This window comes from Euphorbia lathyris, chromosome 4 (assembly GCF_963576675.1).
Source record: "Euphorbia lathyris chromosome 4, ddEupLath1.1, whole genome shotgun sequence".
NCBI lineage: Eukaryota > Viridiplantae > Streptophyta > Magnoliopsida > Malpighiales > Euphorbiaceae > Euphorbia > Euphorbia lathyris.
The window spans coordinates 60,329,688-60,350,376 of NC_088913.1; positions in this window are offsets into that span (position 1 = coordinate 60,329,688).

Sequence of the window (20,689 nt, forward strand, 5' to 3'; positions counted from 1 at the left end):
GCATATCCCACCCTCTCCCATTTTCAAGGAACAAGTCAGCTAAGCTTTGAATATTTGACTCACTAAAGTATTTGGGAATTTTAGTAATTTCCATCCCTGTTTACCTAACATTGCTAGATTAAACATATGTAGATCCTTAAAACCCATCCCACCTGAATCTTTAGGTCTACACAATTTACCCCAATCAAACCAATGAATGTTTCTTCTACCCTCAGGTTTCATACCCCACCAAAAGGAATTCATTAATTTTTGCAGCTCATCACAGATAGATAAGGGTAAACGGAACGTACTCATACAAAAGGTTGGCAAGGCTTGAGCCACAGACTTAAGAAGCACCTCTTTCCCAACCTGGGAAAGGAATTTAAGACCCCACGCACCAAACTTCTTGCGTAGTCTATCTATCAGAAAAGCGAAAATCCTGTGTTTGGAACGCCCAATGAGTGATGGTAACCCCAGATACCTGCCTGTGTCAAGAGGAGTGCACACACCCAATAACGATTTGATCTCTGTTCGCATTGGTTCAGACACATTAAGGCTGAAAAAAAAACCCTAATTTGCTTAAGTTTACCGCTTGACCCGAAGCCACTTCATATTCTGACAGGATGTTCATGACCTTTCTAGACTCATCAACAGTTGCCCCAAAGAACAAAAAACTGTCATCAGTAAAGAAGAGGTGTGTTACCGCCGGTGCCCTTCTGCAGATCCTACAACCTGAAATAAGCCCTTCTTCTTCAGCTTTTCTGATAATTTTAGATAAGACTTCAGCACACAGGATAAAAAGGTAGGGAGATAGGGGATCCCCTTGCCTTAATCCTCTACCAGGGACAACTTGATCAGAGCACTCCCCATTTACTGCCACCTTGTATTTCACTGTTGTTATGCATAACATCATCCAGCCAATCCAGGTTTCATGAAATCCCATTCTGCCCATAACTGCTTTTAGGAACTCCCAATCAACTCTATCATAGGCTTTGCTGATATCAATTTTTAAGGCAACCTGCCCATTCTTCCCTCTATTCAACCTCTTCATAAAATGTATACTTTCAAAGGCCACCTGAACATTGTCAATTATAGACCTGTCTGGAACAGACGCAGATTGAGTTTCACCAATAATCTTAGGGAGTACCCTTTTCAGGCGATTTGCTAAGGCCTTAGCAATTATCTTGTAGATGACATTGCACAGGGCGATAGGGCGAAAATCCTTCAGCATTCTAGGATTCATTTTTATCTTTTGCTCTTTATTTTATTTTATTTTTTTTGGTAAACAAAGAAAGAAAAAGGACAAAACAAGCACAACTTAACCTGGGATCAGCCTAGGAAAGCTGACCCCGACCCTATCTTCAAGAAGAAGGGCGGAGAGAAAAGAAGGAGGACTAGAAAGAATGGTAACTCCCAGCATCCTCTCATGACCAGCAGCAGCCAGGCGGTCAGCAATTCGGTTTTGCTCTCTGTAGATATGTCTGAAATTCACAGACTCAAAGACGGAGACAAGCCTCCTAATGGCTTTAATAAGGTTTTGGCTATTAAAGCAAATAGCATGAACGTCGGAGATCATATCAATGGCCTCCTTATTATCAGACTCCACCGAGAGCCTCTTGACACCCAGACTCTTGGCAAGCTTGATACCTGAGAGGATACCCCACAGCTCTGCCGAAAATGACGAGCCCATCCCCAGGTTATGAGAGAAACCAGACATCCAGGCTCCCCCTCCATCCCTCAAGACCCCTCCAGCCGCGATTCTCCCACTAATCAGACAGGAACCATCCGTATTAAGCTTAACCACCCCTTCCTTAGGCCTAACCCAACCGACAAGATGCACCTCTTTTTTCTGAGTAGCACTGGCCAGGGAATCCCCTTTAAAACTATCAATAACTGAAGAGAGTTTCCTCGAGAAAAACTCAGATAAGTTATGAACATACACCTCCCTTTCACCAAAGATTTCTCCATTCCTCCACTTCCAGATTTGGTGGCAAATAATAGCAAAGATAATATCCCCATGCTCCAAATTAGCCAGAAGCTTCCCACTCACCCCAGAGTGGAACCAATCAGTCTCAGGATGGGCAAGGAAGGACGGAAGAATGTGAGGGGGAAGAACTTTCTTCCAAACCTCAATACTTTTAGAGCAATCCCTAAGAGCATGGCAAATGGACTCAATATGGCCAGTACACCTACTACAAGCACCTGAGACCGCAAGATGCCTTCTGTGTCTATCAGCATTGGTCAGCAATCTGTCCTTCACACCCAGCCAAAGGAAGCTCCTAATTCTGTAAGGGATCTTCATGGCCCAAATGGATTTCCAAGAAATGGAGGGATGAACAGACCCATTACAGGAGAAGGCTTCAAAAGCAGACTTACAAGAATAAATACCATTATTGGAAAGAGCCCAACAGTGCTTATCCATGTCTTCCTCTTGAGTGCTTATCTTGACTCCCCTGATTTTAAGGAGAATATCCAGGCTAAAGAAGGACTCAAACATAGGCCACCTCCAGTCCCCATCAGCATCAACCACGTCAGCAATCCTCCAATTATGGATACTGGAAGGCGGGGGGGAGCAACAGACTTTCATAAGAGGTCTATCCCCAATCCAGGAGTCAAACCAAAAGCTAATGGACTTACCATTCCCCACATCCAGATCAGCGCCTGAGCAGAACTCGGCAAAGACAGCGCTAAGACCTTTCCAAGTAAACGAGCAATTAGCTACTCTATCTTTCGGACCTCCAAAAATCTTATCCTTTCTGTATTTACCACAGAGCAAACGCACCCACAGAGAAGAGGGGGACTGCCACATACGCCAGAGGAGCTTCATCAATAAGATTTTATTATTATCCTTAGCCTGTCTAATACCGAGACCACCCATAGTCTTAGGCTGGCACACCTCCTTCCAGGGAACCAGGTGGATCTTCCTACCTTCTCCAGACTCTCCCCAAAGGAAGCGACGATTAATTTTGTCCAGGTCCTTAAGAACCGGCTCGGGCAATTTATAGGCTTGCATGATATGGTTGGGAGCCGCACAATTGACAGATTGAACTAAGGTAAGGCGGCCAGCAAAGGAGAGAGACTTGGCTTTCCAACTCGCACATAACCCATTAGTTCTATCCAGAGTCTCTTTAAAGGAAGCTTTGGACACTCTATCACTGTGGAGCGGAACCCCCAAATACTTACCCAAGGAGTGAGTAAGGGGAATACCAGACAAATCACTAAGCCTTTTGCAAACACTCCTGTCCATATTCTTAGAACAGAGCATTCGAGACTTATAGATGTTAATCTTCTGGCCCGAGGCAGCACAGAAACTATCAAGAATATTCATGATAACACCAATTTGCTCCTCATTCCTGTTGGTCCCTTGTAAGGTTGCAAGTATAGTTCCAAGGGGGGGGGGGGGGGTTAGTAACTATTTTACCTTTTAAAACGATTAGGGCAGATTTATTTTCTTTTAGAAAAGATTATATGACAGCGGCGCTGATCAATCGACAAGACACTGGCTTAGTCAACTAGTGACTAGGTCAGTTTCATTGCTTAGATCAGGAAATAGCACTTAGAGTCTATTCCTGACTTAATTCGTTGGCAGCGCACAACTCAGCTTGACCTCTTTTACTTGGTCAGTTTTAGTTTGTCTTAAGCAAGCAATATAAATAAGGAGTTAAGGTTTAGAAATACTTCACTCAGCAGATTTATCCAGGTTCGGCTTCTTCTAAGCCTACGTCCTGTCCCCGGAACACTTCCGAGATTTCAAATCCTCTACTGAGCTCTTTAAAGGTAGAGCCTCAAACCTTTTACAATATCAGCAATTGAGTATGACAAGAGTACCTTCCTCTATACTTCTACTCAATCCTAATCTCTCCGCTGAGTACTTAAAACCGAGTACTCAGCCTCTCCTTTCTATTCCTAGAAATGATTAAGATTTGTCCTAAACAACAATTGCTAGAACACCTTAGATGATTGAGAATCAATCACTCTAGACTTTTACACAAATGAATAAGCTTGTAGTGTAAGAATTTGCTTTGCTTTTGATGGAGAACTTTTGTACACGTTTGATCAGCGTAACGGCTTTTGCTCAAAGTTCTCTATGGAATGTGGATTCTGAATGCTCTATTTATAGAGAGCTGTAGGAGCTTCTGGTTATTTCGAATTTCGAAATAACCGTTGGAGGGAAACGGCTATAGGTCGTTTTCACTCAGTCTGTCAGCAGTTCTCTTAGCCAATCAGATTCCAGCATCTTCTATTCTTCGGTCAGTGTGACAGTATGTTCCTCCATTTTGGGTAACGTCAACCAGACAGCTTGCTGTGTCTTCTGATCTTTACTCGAAGAGGAAATACTTTGTCTGGAAGCTGTCTTGTGGTCAGCGGCTGTCTTGTACGTTTTGTCGAGACAGCTCAGCAGCTTCATACCGAAGTTGTCTACGTGGATCTTCTCGATCCTTCTTTGCTCAGCATGCGTTTCATTACTTCAACGGCAGCGTTTTGGAGATACGCGGGCTGAGCAATCTTGGGCTTGTTTGACTTGGGCCTTGACTTCCATATAGGGCTTGGGCCTTATGATCTTTATGTCTTATAACAATTATGAACTCAACATTGAACAAACACATTAGTAACAATAAATCAAAGCATTTAAACTTAATGTGTTATAGAATATTTAATTTCACTTAATTAATTTTGTCAAATCAAAATCCTGTGGAAAGGTGTTTCAACAAACTCCCCCATTTTGATGTTGGCAAAACTAATCAGCAAGGAACTCAACTTTGAGCTCCCCCATGATAGTTGACCTTTTTAATTAAGTGAACTCCCCCGTAAGGGCTGAGCTACTGACTTAGTTTTATTCTAAACATTCTAAGGTTTAATCGAATAAGTCTAAGATCAGTTTTCAGGTATAGGTCTGCTTTATGGGACATATTCTATTTTACTCAGTATTCAACGGAAGTAATGTATAGTGACAGAGCGCTGAGTAATTTATTTGTTCAATGGTTTATATTTGACAAGTTCAAACATTTATACGCAGCATGCATTTCATATAATACTTAGCATTTGAAGGATGGATAACTAATAGTAATGCAAGTATTCCAAAAGTAACAGAAGTTAGGCATATTGAATTTTTAAAACAAAAAAAAAGGATAAGGACAAGGCATAAAAAAAATTCTTCTTCTTAACTTCTAACTCTCTAGTTTCTAACTTAGAGTTAACTTCTAACTCTCTAGTTTCTAACTTAGAGTTCCTTCTCCTTAGTTGCCACTTTTCTCCCCCGTTTTGCCAGCATCAGCAGTAGGCAAATTGACGGTAGGGGCAGGAGACTTGTCTTGTTCTTGCAGCAGACGAATTTGACCCTCCAACGAATTCATGTGATTGACCATAGTCAACATGAGTGCGGTCATCGTGGACATCTGAGCTTGTGTTGATTGCTGCGTCTGAACCGAAGAGAAGTGGTTGATCAAGTCATGGATTTCACGCAGAATTTGGTGAGTTACAGGTGGATGAGAGGACTGGTCATGGTTTGGTGGAGGATGAGCTTGTTCTTGAAGCAGATTGTTAGCTGAGGCAATGACACGCCGTCCTGATTTAGTAGCACCTAGGTGTGAAAATTTGGCAGGAGTGGGCTCGCACTGAGTGCCTTGAGTAGCAACAGGACTACGGGGTGTGTTGACTTCAGGTGCTGAGTTGCTGTGAGGTGGGAGTTGAGCTTCTTTTGGACTAGCAGGGGTTTTGGCTTGTTTCTCACTTTGAGGAACAGAGGCTTGGTTTTGTGAAGACTTCCCTTGAGTAATGTTGGGCTCAGCGACAGTTTCTTCTTCTGTTCTCATTTTCTTCTGAGCTGACTCAGCTAGGTCCTGATCAGCTTTCTTCTTGTTTCTTTCCATTAGCCTTACCTTTCGTGGGACAGTACGAATATCCTTCGAGCAGGTTCCCTTTTTCTTCTTCTTCTCAGTTTGAGGTTCATCTGTTGGTTCTGTACCCTCATTAATTTGAGCAGTTTCAGCCATAACATGAGCTATAGCATCATCCAGATCTGTTAGATTTTCCATTTCTCCAATGGGTTGCTCAGTCTCAGCCATAATATCCTCCTTCTCAGTGCTTCCATTTCCATCATATCCTTTCAGGGGTTGACTATGTGATAGTCCATTCAGCAGACTTGCAGTGATAACACTTCCTGATGAACTTATTTCACCTGCAGTCTCTATATGCTTGTCCTGTATTATCTTGGTGATGAGAGAACCCAAACGGAGCTTCCTTCCACTTCGTTGAAAAGCTCCGACCAAGAAGACAGGAAGATTGAATGGAGTGCTGGTCAGCATGTGCCAAATGAAGCATTGTTCAAAGTTGGAGGCAGATGAGGGAGAGCTGAGTTTAGGAAAGATGAAGTTGGTCAGCATGAAGTGGACCATCTTCTGATTTTTGCCCATGCAGGTGCTGGGTACTTCTCCTTTGTAGTTTCTGGGTTTACAGAACCCCTTCATCTTTTCTGCGATGGCTTTTGGTATTGGCTCCTTTGTTGTCCTGAACTGGATCCCTGTATTTGGTATATCTAGCAGTGTTGCTAGATATTCAGGAGTTATCACTATCTTTTGACCTTTAACTGTGGTCTCTAAGTAGTCAGAGTCATCTGCATCAATGTGCAGGTTGGAGTAGAACTCTCTCACTATCGTGGGATAGGTTTGTCCGGAAAGAGAGAAGAGACCTTTCCATTTGTTCTTGTTGATCCATTCACTGAATGGTTTCTCAGAAGAGACGAGGCCAGAAGGAAAGTATCGGCTCCTTAGTACTTCTTGACTCTTGGCCCAAGAGTGTACTTTGATCATCCTTCTTACCATGCTAGTTGAAGGACCAGCCTGATCAGTGGATTTGAGGGTTGGAGAGAAGGTACTTTTGTTTAAGGACATTTTTTTTGAAGTTCTGAAGCTCTTAAGTGCTTAAGGAAAATTCTGAAGCTTTCTAAAGTTCAGTGCGCATGAAGAGAAGGTAGTGGGTTAATATCCACTATTTATAGATTTTTAACTTGGATTTTCATTTGAATTTTGGTCGGTTTTGCCCTTGGGTTGTCCAATCGGCAGAAAATCTGACATTTATGACACTTTAAGATGTTTTCGGCGCATGCGCAGTACATGTGTCATTACGCGTGTGGTGGCATTAAATGCTAATAATTACTTTTACTCAGTGTTTGATGATATAAACGTTTCGTATTCTGAGTAGTCAGTTTTGTTCAACGGATAGTTGTAGAGGTTTAGTTACTCGGCATGAGATAACTCACTCAGTGTGCATTTATTTCTGGGCATGTGATTTTGACAGATACTCTTTAAAATACTCAGCATGTTAACATTCATTCAGCATGCATCATATCACATTTTTACTTAGGAATTTAAGACAGTGGATTAAACATACCAATGGCTTCTCTCAGTATGCTAAATTGCTCTCGTGCTAGAGGCTTTGTAAAGATATCAGCAAGCTGCTCATCTGTTGGCACATAAGTCAGCTTAACTTCTTTCTTGAGTACATGATCTCTGATGAAGTGATGCCTTATGCTGACATGCTTCATCCTGCTGTGCTGGATTGGGTTCTTTGAGAGGTCAATTGCACTCTTGTTGTCGCATTTGACTTCAATTGTCTTTGTTTGAACACCATAATCTTCAAGCTGTTGCTTAATCCATAGGACTTGAGCAACACAGTTTCCAGCAGTAATGTACTCAGCTTCAGTTGTGGACAGGGCTACTGACGCCTGCTTCTTGCTGAACCAAGATACAAGACAGCTTCTTAGGAAATGGCATCCTTCAGAGGTGCTTTTTCTTTCCAGCTTGTCTCGACCATAGTCAGCGTCAGTGTATCCAATGAGTGTAAAGTCATGAGTATTTGGATACCACAAACCTGCATTTACTGAGCTTTGCAAATATCTAAGGATCCTTTTTACAGCTATGTAATGGGATTCCTTAGGGTTAGCTTGATATCTAGCACAATAACATACTGAGAACTGAATGTCTGGCCTACTTGCTGTTAAGTAAAGTAAAGAGCCAATCATACCTCGGTATAACTTGCTGTCTACTGACTTACCATTTTCATCAGCACAGAGGACAGTGTCAGTGCCCATAGGAGTGGATATTACCTTACAATGTTCTAGTTCATATTTCTTCAATATCTCCTTGGCATATTTAGCCTGACTGATGAATATGCCATTCTTTCCTTGTTTAATTTGAAGTCCGAGGAAGAAGTTGAGTTCTCCCATCATTGACATTTCGAATTCAGTCTGCATTTGTTTGCTAAATTCCTTGCACATAGATTCATTAGTAGCACCAAATATAATGTCATCTACATATATTTGTGCCAGCAGGGTATCTTTACCCTTTCTCTTAATGAATAAGGTTGTATCAGCTTGACCCCTGACATAATTTCTAGTCAGTAAGAAGTTGGTCAGCCTCTCATACCAAGCACGTGGTGCTTGCTTGAGGCCATACAGAGCCTTTTTGAGTTTGTAAACGTGGTTTGGGAACTTAGAATCCTTAAACCCTAGAGGCTGATTGACATAGACCTCCTCGTTTATTACTCCATTAAGAAATGCACTTTTAACATCCATTTGAAACAGTTTAAAATTCATATACGATGCATATGCACATAAAATCCTAATTGCTTCTAGCCTTGCCACTGGGGCAAAGGTCTCACCGTAGTCAATACCTTCTTACTGACTGTAGCCCTGAGCTACAAGTCTTGCCTTGTTTCTGACTACGTTTCCTTGTTCATCCAGCTTGTTCCTGAAGACCCATCTCGTTCCAATGGTCTTTTGGCTCCTAGGATGTGGCACTAGTTCCCACACATTATTCCTCCTGAACTGATTGAGTTCCTCTTGCATGGCATTCATCCAGAATTCGTCATCCTCAGCTTCGGCAAAATTCTTCGACTCCTGTACTGAGACAAAAGCTACATTGCCGAGATACTTCCTTAATTGATTTCTTGTCATCAGCGTATTTCCAGCTGAGTCAAGAATTGCATTTTCTGAATGCCCTCTTGGGACTCTTATCTCCTTGGGTAGATTTATGTCTTGTTCTATCTGTGTTTCAACATTCTCTACAGAAGTAGATTGGTCAGTGAAAGTAATCTTAGGTTCACTCTTACTCTTGGTCAGCCATTTTGTGAAGGACTCAGTAGCTGGTTCTTGATCAGCAGGTGCTGAGTTTGGTTCATCTTCTATCAGCGGCTGGTATCTTCCTGCAGGGTCAGTTTCATCGAATTGCACATGTATAGATTCTTCTAATACTTGAGTTCTCTTATTAAAAACTCTGTATGCTTTGCTGTTTGTTGAGTAGCCTAGAAAGATAGCCTCATCAGCTTTTGAATCAAATTTGGCTAAGCTATCTTTGGTATTTAAAATAAAGCATCTACAGCCAAAGGCACGAAAGTATCCAATGTTGGGCTTTCGTCCTTTCCAAAGTTCATAAGGGGTTTTCTTAAGTATAGGTCTAACTAGAGCCCTATTCAGAATATAGCATGCTGTGTTAACAGCTTCTCCCCAAAAATACTTTGGAAGCCTATGCTCATCCAGCATTGTCCTGGCAATCTCAACCAGAGTTCTGTTCTTCCTTTCAACAACCCCATTTTGCTGAGGCGTTCTAGGAGCAGAGAAATTATGGTCAATGCCGCTGGCTTCACAGAATTCAACAAACTTTTGGTTTTTGAATTCTCCACCGTTATCACTACGGATATGAGCTAATTTTAGGTCTTTCTCATTTTCAATTTTTCTAACCAAGTTTGAAAATGTCTCAAAGGTCTCGTCCTTACTGGTCAGCAGGATAACCCATGTGTACCGAGAGAAATCATCTACAATAACCAAGGAAAACCTTCTTCCACCCAGACTCAGCGGCTGGACTGGACCAAAGAGATCCAAGTGTAGCATTTCTAACGGACACTTAGTTGAGACAATGTTTTTACTGTGAAAAGATTGCTTGGTTTGTTTTCCAGCTTGGCAAGCATGGCATAATTGATCTTTTTGAAATTTAAGTTCAGGCAGTCCCTCAACCAATTGCTTTCTTGCTAATTTGGCCAGGAGGTCCATGCTTACATGACCAAGTCTCCTGTGCCATAGCCAGGAATTTTCTTCCTTTGTTACTAAGCACACAGTTTTTGAAAACTTTTTCTCTAAGTCTAGCATAAAGACATTATCTATCCGAGGGGCAGTTAAAATTAACTCATTAGTTTTACCCTCGTATATTTTACATCCAGTAGTATCAAATATAACTTTTCTCCCATTGTCACATAGCTGAGCTACGCTGAGTAAGTTATATTTGAGTCCGCTGACTAGGGAGACAGATTCAATAGTAGGGTTACCTCCGATGATTCCTGAGCCTACTATCTTACCCTTCTTGTTGTCTCCAAAACTTACACTCCCTCCTCGTTTACGTTCAAACGTGATGAACTGAGTTTCATCACCCGTCATATGCCTTGAGCATGCGCTGTCAATATACCACATCTTTGACTTCTCGGCACATCTCATGCTTACCTGCATTGTAACTAGTTACTTTTAGGTACCCAATTCTTTTTGGGTCCTGACTTGTTAGGTGCAACAGGTATAGCATCATATTTTATTTTATGGCGACATACATTGATAGTATGGCCATTCTTTCCATAGAAGTCACAACTGACCTTCTGTTTAGGATTTTTTACTGACTTGTCAGCACCCAGTGCTGAGCGTGCCAGCACACTTTAGTAGTGTGTCTTAACTTCCCACAAAAGTCACATTGGACTTTTCGCTGGGGATTTCATCTCTGCTGAGTACCTTGGTACTGTGTACCTTGATACTGAGTTCTCAGCGGAAAATTGTGTTTGTCTGGAACCTTTAATTGGTTCTGAATGGTTGTGACATCCTTCCTCAGTTTCTTTGAAACTGACTGGACTTCAGAGACAGACTCATGAATGATTTTCATATTTTCATGCAAAACTGAGTTGTCTTGAAGAAGGTATCTGAGGTCACTTAGTTTGACCTCTTCAACTTCATCACAGCGCCGACTGAGTGCTTTAATCTTCCTGTTACACTTTTTAACAAGTGTATAGAGATCACTCAGGGCGTTACCCATTTCATTTCTGAGTTGAGAGAGTGAGATTACCTCATTAGATTGCTCTTCATTATCTGACTCATCAGATTGGTCAGCATGCTTAGAAATGCATGGCTCAGCAAGTTCGTCAGCCATAAAGCATATCTTCACTGACTCGGTGGCCTCAGTTTCTGTTGATGAAGATTCATCACTGTCACTCCAAGTAGCCACCATTGCCTTCTTCCCACTTTTCTTGTCTTTCCTCAGCGTGGGGCAGTTTGACTTAATATGGCCATCTTGGTGGCACTCAAAGCATGTAATGGGCTTTGAGCTGTCCTTTCTGTATTTGCTGTTGCTTGAGTCAGCCTTATACTTATCAAACTTTTTGTAAGGCTTTTTAGAATATTTGTCGTTCTTCCTGAACAGCCTCTTCATCTTTCTTGTGAACATAGCCATCTCCTCATCATCAGTTGAACTCCCATCAGTGGAGTCAGCCTTCATGACAAGTGACTTCTGCTTCTTGTCATCAGATTTTTCCTTCACCTCAAAGTTTTTCATGGATATCTCATGGGTCAGCAATGAACCGATGAGTTCGTCATAATTGTAGGTGGTTAAATCCTGAGCTTCCTCAACTGCTATCTTCTTTGCTTGCCAGTCTTTTGGAAGACTCCTAAGTATCTTTTTGACTTGTTCTTCCTTAGTGAAGATTTTCCCAAGTCTCTTGAGCTCATTAATGATGTTGGTGAACCTTGCATTCATGTCTGAAATGCCCTCATCATTGTTCATCTCGAACAGCTCGTACAGTCTCATATGCTGATTCACCTTGGATTCTTTTACTTTGTTTGTTCCCTCGTAGGCGACTTCCAGCTTTTTCCAGATCTCTTGTGCCGACTCACAACCTGAGATTTTGTTATATTCTGCAGCATCGAGCGCACAGTGAAGCATATTGATAGCCGAAGCATGGTTTTGAAGCTTCTTAAGATCATCCTCTGTCCATTCAACCTCAGCTTTAACAACTGACTGGCCAGCAACAACTTTCACAGGTACAAACGGGCCTTGGACTATAGATAGCCAGGCACTCATGTTTGTAGCTTGAATGAAGTTCTTCATCCTATTCTTCCAAAAGGTATAGTTTGACCCGAAGAATAGGGGAGGCCTGGTAATGGACAGCCCCTCAGGTAATATCTGAGTTGTCTGGTTTCCAGGGAGAAACCGAGTGCTGTTTTCGCCCATGGTATGGATCAACTCAAGGTTGTTAGACCTTTAGTAATGAGCTTTTAAGCTCTGATACCACTTGTTGGTCCCTTGTAAGGTTGCAAGTATAGTTCCAAGGGGGGGGGGGGGTTAGGAACTATTTTACCTTTTAAAACGATTAGGGCAGATTTCTTTTCTTTTAGAAAAGATTATATGACAGCGGCGCTGATCAATCGATAAGACACTGGCTTAGTCAACTAGTGACTAGGTCAGTTTCGTTGCTTAGATCAGGAAATAGCACTTAGAGTCTATTCCTGACTTAATTCGTTGGCAGCGCACAACTCAGTTTGACCTCTTTTACTTGGTCAGTTTTAGTTTGTCTTAAGCAAGCAATATAAATAAGGAGTTAAGGTTTAGAAATACTTCACTCAGCAGATTTATCCAGGTTCGGCTTCTTCTAAGCCTACGTCCTGTCCCCGGAACACTTCCGAGATTTCAAATCCTCTACTGAGCTCTTTAAAGGTAGAGCCTCAAACCTTTTACAATATCAGCAATTGAGTATGACAAGAGTACCTTCCTCTATACTTCTACTCAATCCTAATCTCTCCGCTGAGTACTTAAAACCGAGTACTCAGCCTCTCCTTTCTATTCCTAGAAATGATTAAGATTTGTCCTAAACAACAATTGCTAGAACACCTTAGATGATTGAGAATCAATCACTCTAGACTTTTACACAAATGAATAAGCTTGTAGTGTAAGAATTTGCTTTGCTTTTGATGGAGAACTTTTGTACACGTTTGATCAGCGTAACGGCTTTTGCTCAAAGTTCTCTATGGAATGTGGATTCTGAATGCTCTATTTATAGAGAGCTGTAGGAGCTTCTGGTTATTTCGAATTTCGAAATAACCGTTAGAGGGAAACGGCTACAGGTCATTTTCACTCAGTCTGTCAGCAGTTCTCTTAGCCAATCAGATTCCAGCATCTTCTGTTCTTCGGTCAGTGTGACAGTATGTTCCTCCATTTTGGGTAACGTCAACCAGACAGCTTGCTGTGTCTTCTGATCTTTACTCGAAGAGGAAATACTTTGTCTGGAAGCTATCTTCTGGTCAGCGGCTGTCTTGTACGTTTTGTCGAGACAGCTCAGCAGCTTCATACCGAAGTTGTCTACGTGGATCTTCTCGATCCTTCTTTGCTCAGCATGCGTTTCATTACTTCAACGACAGCGTTTTGGAGATAGGCGGGCTGAGCAATCTTGGGCTTGTTTGACTTGGGCCTTGACTTCCATATAGGGCTTGGGCCTTATGATCTTTATGTCTTATAACAATTATGAACTCAACATTGAACAAACACATTAGTAACAATAAATCCAAGCATTTAAACTTAATGTGTTATAGAATATTTAATTTCACTTAATTAATTTTGTCAAATCAAAATCATGTGGAAAGGTGTTTCAACAATTCCCTTCCACAAAAAGCATCACATCGTCTGCAAAAAACAAATGGGAAATAGGAGGGCAAAACTTATTAATAGACACAGGATGGAGGGTTCCATTATCCACTGCTTCTTGGATAAGGAGGGCAAGCCTCTCCATAGCTATCACAAAGAGAAAAGGGCTCATCGGATCACCTTGCCGAATACCCCTAGAAGGAGAGAATTCCTCCGACATATCCCCATTAATCATGACTTGGAAGATAGGAGAAGAAATACAATCTTCAATCAGCCTTCTCCAGTTCTCAAGAATGCCAACTCTATTTAAGCTATCCATAAGAAAGCTCCAATTTAAGCGATCATACGCTTTCTCCAAGTCAAGCTTAAGAGCCACAATCCCTTTCTTACCTTTCCTCACCTTCATGGAATGAACCATCTCCTGGGCGATAACCACATTATCCATCATTTGCCTGCCAGGGACAAAACTACCCTGGTTCTGGCTAATAACCCCAGGAAGGATAATCCGGAGTCTATTGGCTATAATCTTAGTAACAGCTTTATAAATAACATTACAAAGACTGATAGGCCGCATTTGCAAAAAGGAAGAAGGTTTCTCAACTTTAGGGATCAGAACGAGGAGGGTTTTATTAACCAGACTGATGTCAATGGAACCCCCAAACACCCCAAGGATAAATTTGTAAACGCCATCCTTAACCGTATCCCAGTGTTTATGGTAAAAACTTGCAGGAATACCATCGATCCCAAGAGCTTTAGTAGCTCCAATACTGGAAAAGGCGAGATCAATCTCTTTAATGCTAATAGGTCGGAAAGCTTCTTCCCTAACATCCTCCTCTAATCTTGGAAAGGAAATCCCAGAATGAGCTCTACTCAGATCCACCTCATCAGCTTCAAAGAGGTTTTTATAGAAATCGAGAGCAAGGCAGCGAATGATTTCCTCCTCATAAATCCAATCACCATTAGAGTCTTTGATAGCGTCGATTCGGTTCCTCTTCCTCCTGATAATAGTAGAAAGATGGAAAAATCTAGTATTCCGGTCGCCATCCTTAATCCAGGCTTTTCTAGACTTCTGGAACCAGAGGAGCTCCTCCTATCTGAGTACCGCTTCCAACTCATTCTAGAGAGCTCTAAGCTGACAGCTCAGACTGTGGTCGAAGCGAACCTCCAAACAATGCTGAATCCCTTCCATCCTACTCAACAGTTTATTCTTCCTTCGGATAATATGGCCAAAGATGTTTTTATTCCATCTATCCACCTTCCTTTTGAATTCCTCCGCTGCCAGAAGAACGTCAGAATGGGGTTGCCAATTATCTTTAACAAAGTTACCAAACCCAGGATGGGCATCCCAAGCAACGAGGTACCTAAAAGGTCTGTTCCCTTTCAGCTTATTACTCTTAACCATTCTAACCAGGATAGGACAGTGATCAGAGTGCCGGAAAGGAAGATTCAGCACATACAAATCAGGAAATCTGTAAAGAGCAGCCACATTCACATAAGCTTTATCCAGTCTAACAAACACACTATTCCTTTTCCAAGTAAATTTATGACCCGCGGCACCCAAATCAGACAGCCCACAAAGATCCATATTCTGCTTATGATTAAGGCACCGGTTAACATAATGATTACCCCCCCCCCCTTTTTGATCACTCATGAGGGCAATATCATTAAAGTCACCAGCAACAATCCAAGCATCCACCATACTAGTGCTGATAGTATACAAAAGCTCCCAAAGACATTTACGGTTAGAAAGAACCGGATCAGCATAAACAAAAGTCACATAGAAGGGGTTATTACCTGGATAACAAACCTTACTATGGATGCATTGTTTATCCAGATTAATAATATCAATTCTAATCCGATTTGGCTTCCAAAAAAGCCAAATCCCTCCAGCCCGACCAGTAGCCTCTGATCTGATACAACTCCAAGACTTAAATTTACTCACCACCTCATCAGCCTTGACTCCACTAACCTTGGTTTCGAGAAGGGCAAAACAAGAGGGATTAAACTGCTTGATAAGATCGTTTACATGAATGCGGGTAGCCTTACTAGCCGCACCCCTAACATTCCAAACGTAAAAATCCATCAGAAAAGAGGAAACTGATCAAGACCCAAACCTTAAGCAAGGTATTTATTAGGGGCTCCTGAGAGCCTAGAGGAGGAACCTGCAGGTCCCCTCTTATCCCAAGATCCCAAAGAATTCTGGCTCTTTTTGGGGTTAACTTTAGGTTTCTTCAATTTCAACTTGTTAACACCCATAGCTTTCAAAGAAGGACAATCCACCGGGGATTTAGAATTATTGATTTTGCTGGTTGCTTCTCCACCTCTAGAGCCAATGACTAGGGACTTTACCTTAGTAGTAGCATTAGGATCAAAAAGAGGATTGATAGCGTCACCCAGGACAGAGTCCTGCTCAGCAGCTTCCAGGCTAGGCAAATTTAACTCCAAATGCTCATTAGATAAAGCATTATCCTGACTCTCATCAAGAGCCAGGGCTCCAAATCTCGACCCAGAACCGGAAGTAGAAGCAACCTCAGCACCAGTCCTGGAATCAGAGGGCCTAACCTTGATTTCAGGATTAATCTGCAAAGCGTACAACTTCTTACTAATGTCAGAGCTCTGATTACGAACAGAAGCAGCCTGAGGCTGACGTCTCACCGTCCTTTTGGCCAGCATCCAAGGGCCGAAATTCTTTTCATCCATCTGAGGCTCAGCTCTACCTATGATAGGTTCCACCATCTCATCAACCGCCTTCCATTTCCTAGGGCATCCCTCAAAGGTATGACCAAACATGCCACATTCAAAACAAATATTGTGAATCCCTTCATATTCAATATGAAAGACTTTATTTCGGATGTTGAATTTGGACAGAAGAGGCTTAGCCAGATCAATATCTATACAGACCCTGGCAAACTTGCCTCTCTCTGCCCCAACAGTGGTTTTATCAACATGGTGGACTTTCCCAACAAGACCACCAATTTTATTTAGGAATCTTTCATTATAATATTCTAAGGGAAGACCTGGGAATCTAACCCAGGTAAGGATCCTATTCACTGAACAGTCATGAGGGTCAAAGTTTGGGACCCAAGGTCTCAAAGCCAACACATGATTGGATATAATATAAGGACCACCATTGACAATTCTATTATAATCCTCAGCCTTTGTGAATTTGACGACGTAATAGTCATTCTCCAGGTCAGTAATGGTGACCTTCCCTTTACCTGCCCATTGGGCCTGAATCCTCTGAGCAAAATATTTAAAGCTTATTCTTTTTCCAAGAACGGTGACAATTAAAGACAACTTCCATTTTGATCTTAGGATACGTTTGTCTTCAGAGGATAGACGGATCCTCGGACAAAGAGGGTCATCTTGCACCCCTTCTTCCTCAGTATCCGAGTCAGAAAACTCAACCTCAGAAACCTCCTCGCTCTTGACATCTTCCACCATAGGGTCCTCCTCGATCACACCTAAAACTTTGTCTCTCCAGGATGACTTCCCAGGACTAACCCTATCAGTAGTATTAACGCCAGAGGCCATCGAAACCACCGGATTCCCTCCTCCTTTCCCAACCTCCCCAACAACTAAATCAGAAACACTTGCGGACTGCACGGCCAGCGCACCCTGCGCGGCCAGCGCGGCCAGCGCAGCCTACGCGGCCATAGTGGCCTGCGCAACATCCGCAGCCTTCCCTACCAGTAAGGATTGGGCGGCCCCCCCTCCACACACTCCATCCGAAGACCCCAGCATCCCCGGACTTCCTTTCCAGATCCACAGCCTGGGCCCCGAGATCACCTCCTCTAGCCCCTGCGCTAACCCGAGAGTCTGCCGCAGCGCAGGCTAATTCCTTCCCAGGCCAAGGGAGCCTCGCAACCTCCAAACACGAGCCAGAGCCCCGCTCCTGCCCGCCTTCAATCTCTGCCGAAAACCCGAACACGCCAGCAGCAGAACTGCCGCATCCATCCGATCCTTGCGCCGCAGAAAGCCGGATCTGCTCCCGGCCGCGATCTGAACCACAGATCGCCTCCCCCATACCAGCAAACGCCGGATCTTGCCCCTCTCCCTCCATCCGCGCAGGCAGATCCCGCTCCCTTGACCTATCCCGAAGCCGTTCGTCACTCAACCCTCTACCACGCGGAGAAATCTCCAAAAGCCTTCCACCTTCCGCTGACCTACCTTCCAGCGCCAGATCTACATCCAGGCCCCTCCCCACCGTACGCACCACCGCCTCTTTCACCGAACGGCCACCCGCGCCGCCCAAAATCGTAGAAGCCCTAGGTTTTTCCTTCTCCCTTTCCTTTGCCATTCCCTTTACTTCTAGGCTATGGTTTATAAATTAGGGGTTTAGATAATTCTTTATTTATTATTTATTATTATTATTTGTGAAATTATAATAATAATAATAATTATTATTATTTCTTAAAATTGAATAAATTTAATCCAAAACTCTATAATCTTATCAATGATACAAATGATGCTATAAAGGAGGCACGTAAAGCGATGAACGTTCTAGGTAAACTGCAACGTGACATAGAGATTTTATTATAAACTGATAGTTAATTATGCGTATCAATTCATTTGTTTTTTAATTAGATTATGTTATTGTCGTTTTATGTATAAATTGAGAATTCTCTTATTTTTTCGATCTTCTATATTTTATTTGAGTTCACATTTAGTGGAATAAGATTGTCGTTTTATGGATAAATTGAGAATTCTGTCATTCTTCCGATCTTCTTCTATATTTTATTCTTCGAGTTTATACTCGATGGAAGAGGATTGTCGTTTTATGCATAATTTGAGAACTATGTCATTCTTCTACTCTTCTTTTCTATATTCTTATTCGAGTTTTCACTCGGTGGAAGAGGGTGAATTAGATACAAACAGAACCAAGGTTTAGAGAGGGGACGAAGTTCGGTGAACCCGTTCCAATACCTAAGTTAGTACGTGCTTTGGAATGACTGAAGAGTATGGACTCGTTGAGATATAATAGTGTTAACGTACCGTATGTTGTTGCCATACATATCTATTTACAAGGGTAGGTTGAACCCTCCGATTCTAGGAGTCCTTTTGGTATCATGATTCCTTTTCCTATTAGGGGTGCGGCTTTAGGAGAAATCCTCCGTGATGTGGAGTCTTTAACTTAGCCGCGTGAGGTTTCCCTTTTAAGGGAAACACGCTCTATAGAAGCTTCCTAATGGATCTGAAAGTCCAATTCGTGACACGTGAACGTAGATCCGAGGGCTCTTATAGTGCCACGTTACCATCCCTAATTTTTTCCATAATTTTTTTTTATGTTTTGCTAATCAATTACCTTTTCTATTATTATTATTATTATTATTTCTCAAAATTGAATAAATTTAATCTAAAAGTCCGATACAACTGATGTTATGGTGGAGACACGCAATTGATCTGCATTCTAGATAAACTGCAACGTGGCACAAAGATTTTATTATGGACTTAATAATTAATTACGCGTTTCAATTTTTTAGTTAGTTTATGTTATTGTTTCAATTTATTTGTTTTTAATTAGATTACGTTTTGTCGTTTTATAATTATTTGAGAACTCTTTCATTCTTCCGATCTTCTTCTATATATTTTGTTCTAGTTTACATTTGGTAGGAGAGTTATCGTTTTATGTAATTTAAGAACTCTGTCATTCTTTCGATCTTCTTTTATATTCTATTGAGTTTACACTCGGTGGAAGAGAACTGTCGAGAACTCTGTCATTCTTCCTATCATCTTCTATATTCTTATTTGAGTTTACACTAGGATTGTCGTTTTATGCATAAATTAAGAATTTTGTCGTTCTTCCGATCTTCTTCTCTATTTTATTCGAGTTTACACTCGGTGGAAGAGGATTGTCGAGAACTCTGTGATTCTTCCGATCATCTTCTATATTTTATTTGAGTTTACACTCGGTGGAAGGGGATTGTCGTTTTATGAATAAATTAAGAACTCTGTCATTCTTCCGATCTTCTTCTATATTTTATTTGAGTTTACACTCAATGGAAGATGATTGTCGTCTTATACATAAATTGAGAACTCTGTTATTCTTCTGATCTTCTTCTACAATCTTATCTGAGTTTACATTCGATGGAAGATGGTGGATTAGATACGCGATCTTATTGTATTCAATCTATTTACTCTTTAATGAGATAAAATATAAATAAATCCCAATCTTATCAAAATATATAATTAATAAAATAAGAAGGAATTGAGTTGAATTTTTGTTTTTTTGTATGAAAACCAAATATGATCTGGAAAGGTGGTGGAAAGAGGTAAGTAATGGTAAATTAATAGAGCTGAACTGGCAAAACTGTAACTTACCAAATTACAGCTTCACGTTTCCTTAATTGTATTCCTTTATTCCAAAATTATAACGTAACTGCAGTCAAAATAATAATTAAATAAATAAAACGTATCACAACCAATGGGATGAGAGCGTGTGATTCAAACTCCTTATAAAGCGAGTGAATAATATGAACATGTGAAATCTTTCAGATAAAAGAAGAAAAAGGTTAAATGGTGACAAAATGGGCAAGTCCTGTTGTTGTGTATATATGAAGAAAGAGAGGTGAATTCTCTTTTTCTCATTGTAAAATCACTGAAGTAGCCCTTCAAGAACAAAAAGGGATAAAAAAAAGATAAGGATTATATTTGACCATAAATATAAATTTAATCCTAATATTTTCAAATTTGATAAATTTTAGTTGGGTGTTATTAAAAATTTGGAAAATGATGGATTTAACTGTTATTCAATTAGCGTATTGGATCTTTTAAAATTAATTATATCTAAAATATTTAGTGTGGTACTAATACGATTAAAAAAATATTATTAAAATGCTAACAACTAAATATGATACATATATATAAATCACATTTTTTATATTAAAGTATCTAAATTATTTAATATGTTACTAATATAATCACAGATAACCAATAAAAAATTACGAAAATACTTTAGTTTATGGAAATATATGTTTGGAAGGTCCGATGTGACCGTTAAATAACAATCAAACCAAACCGATATTGTTGATAACATATACTAAAATTAA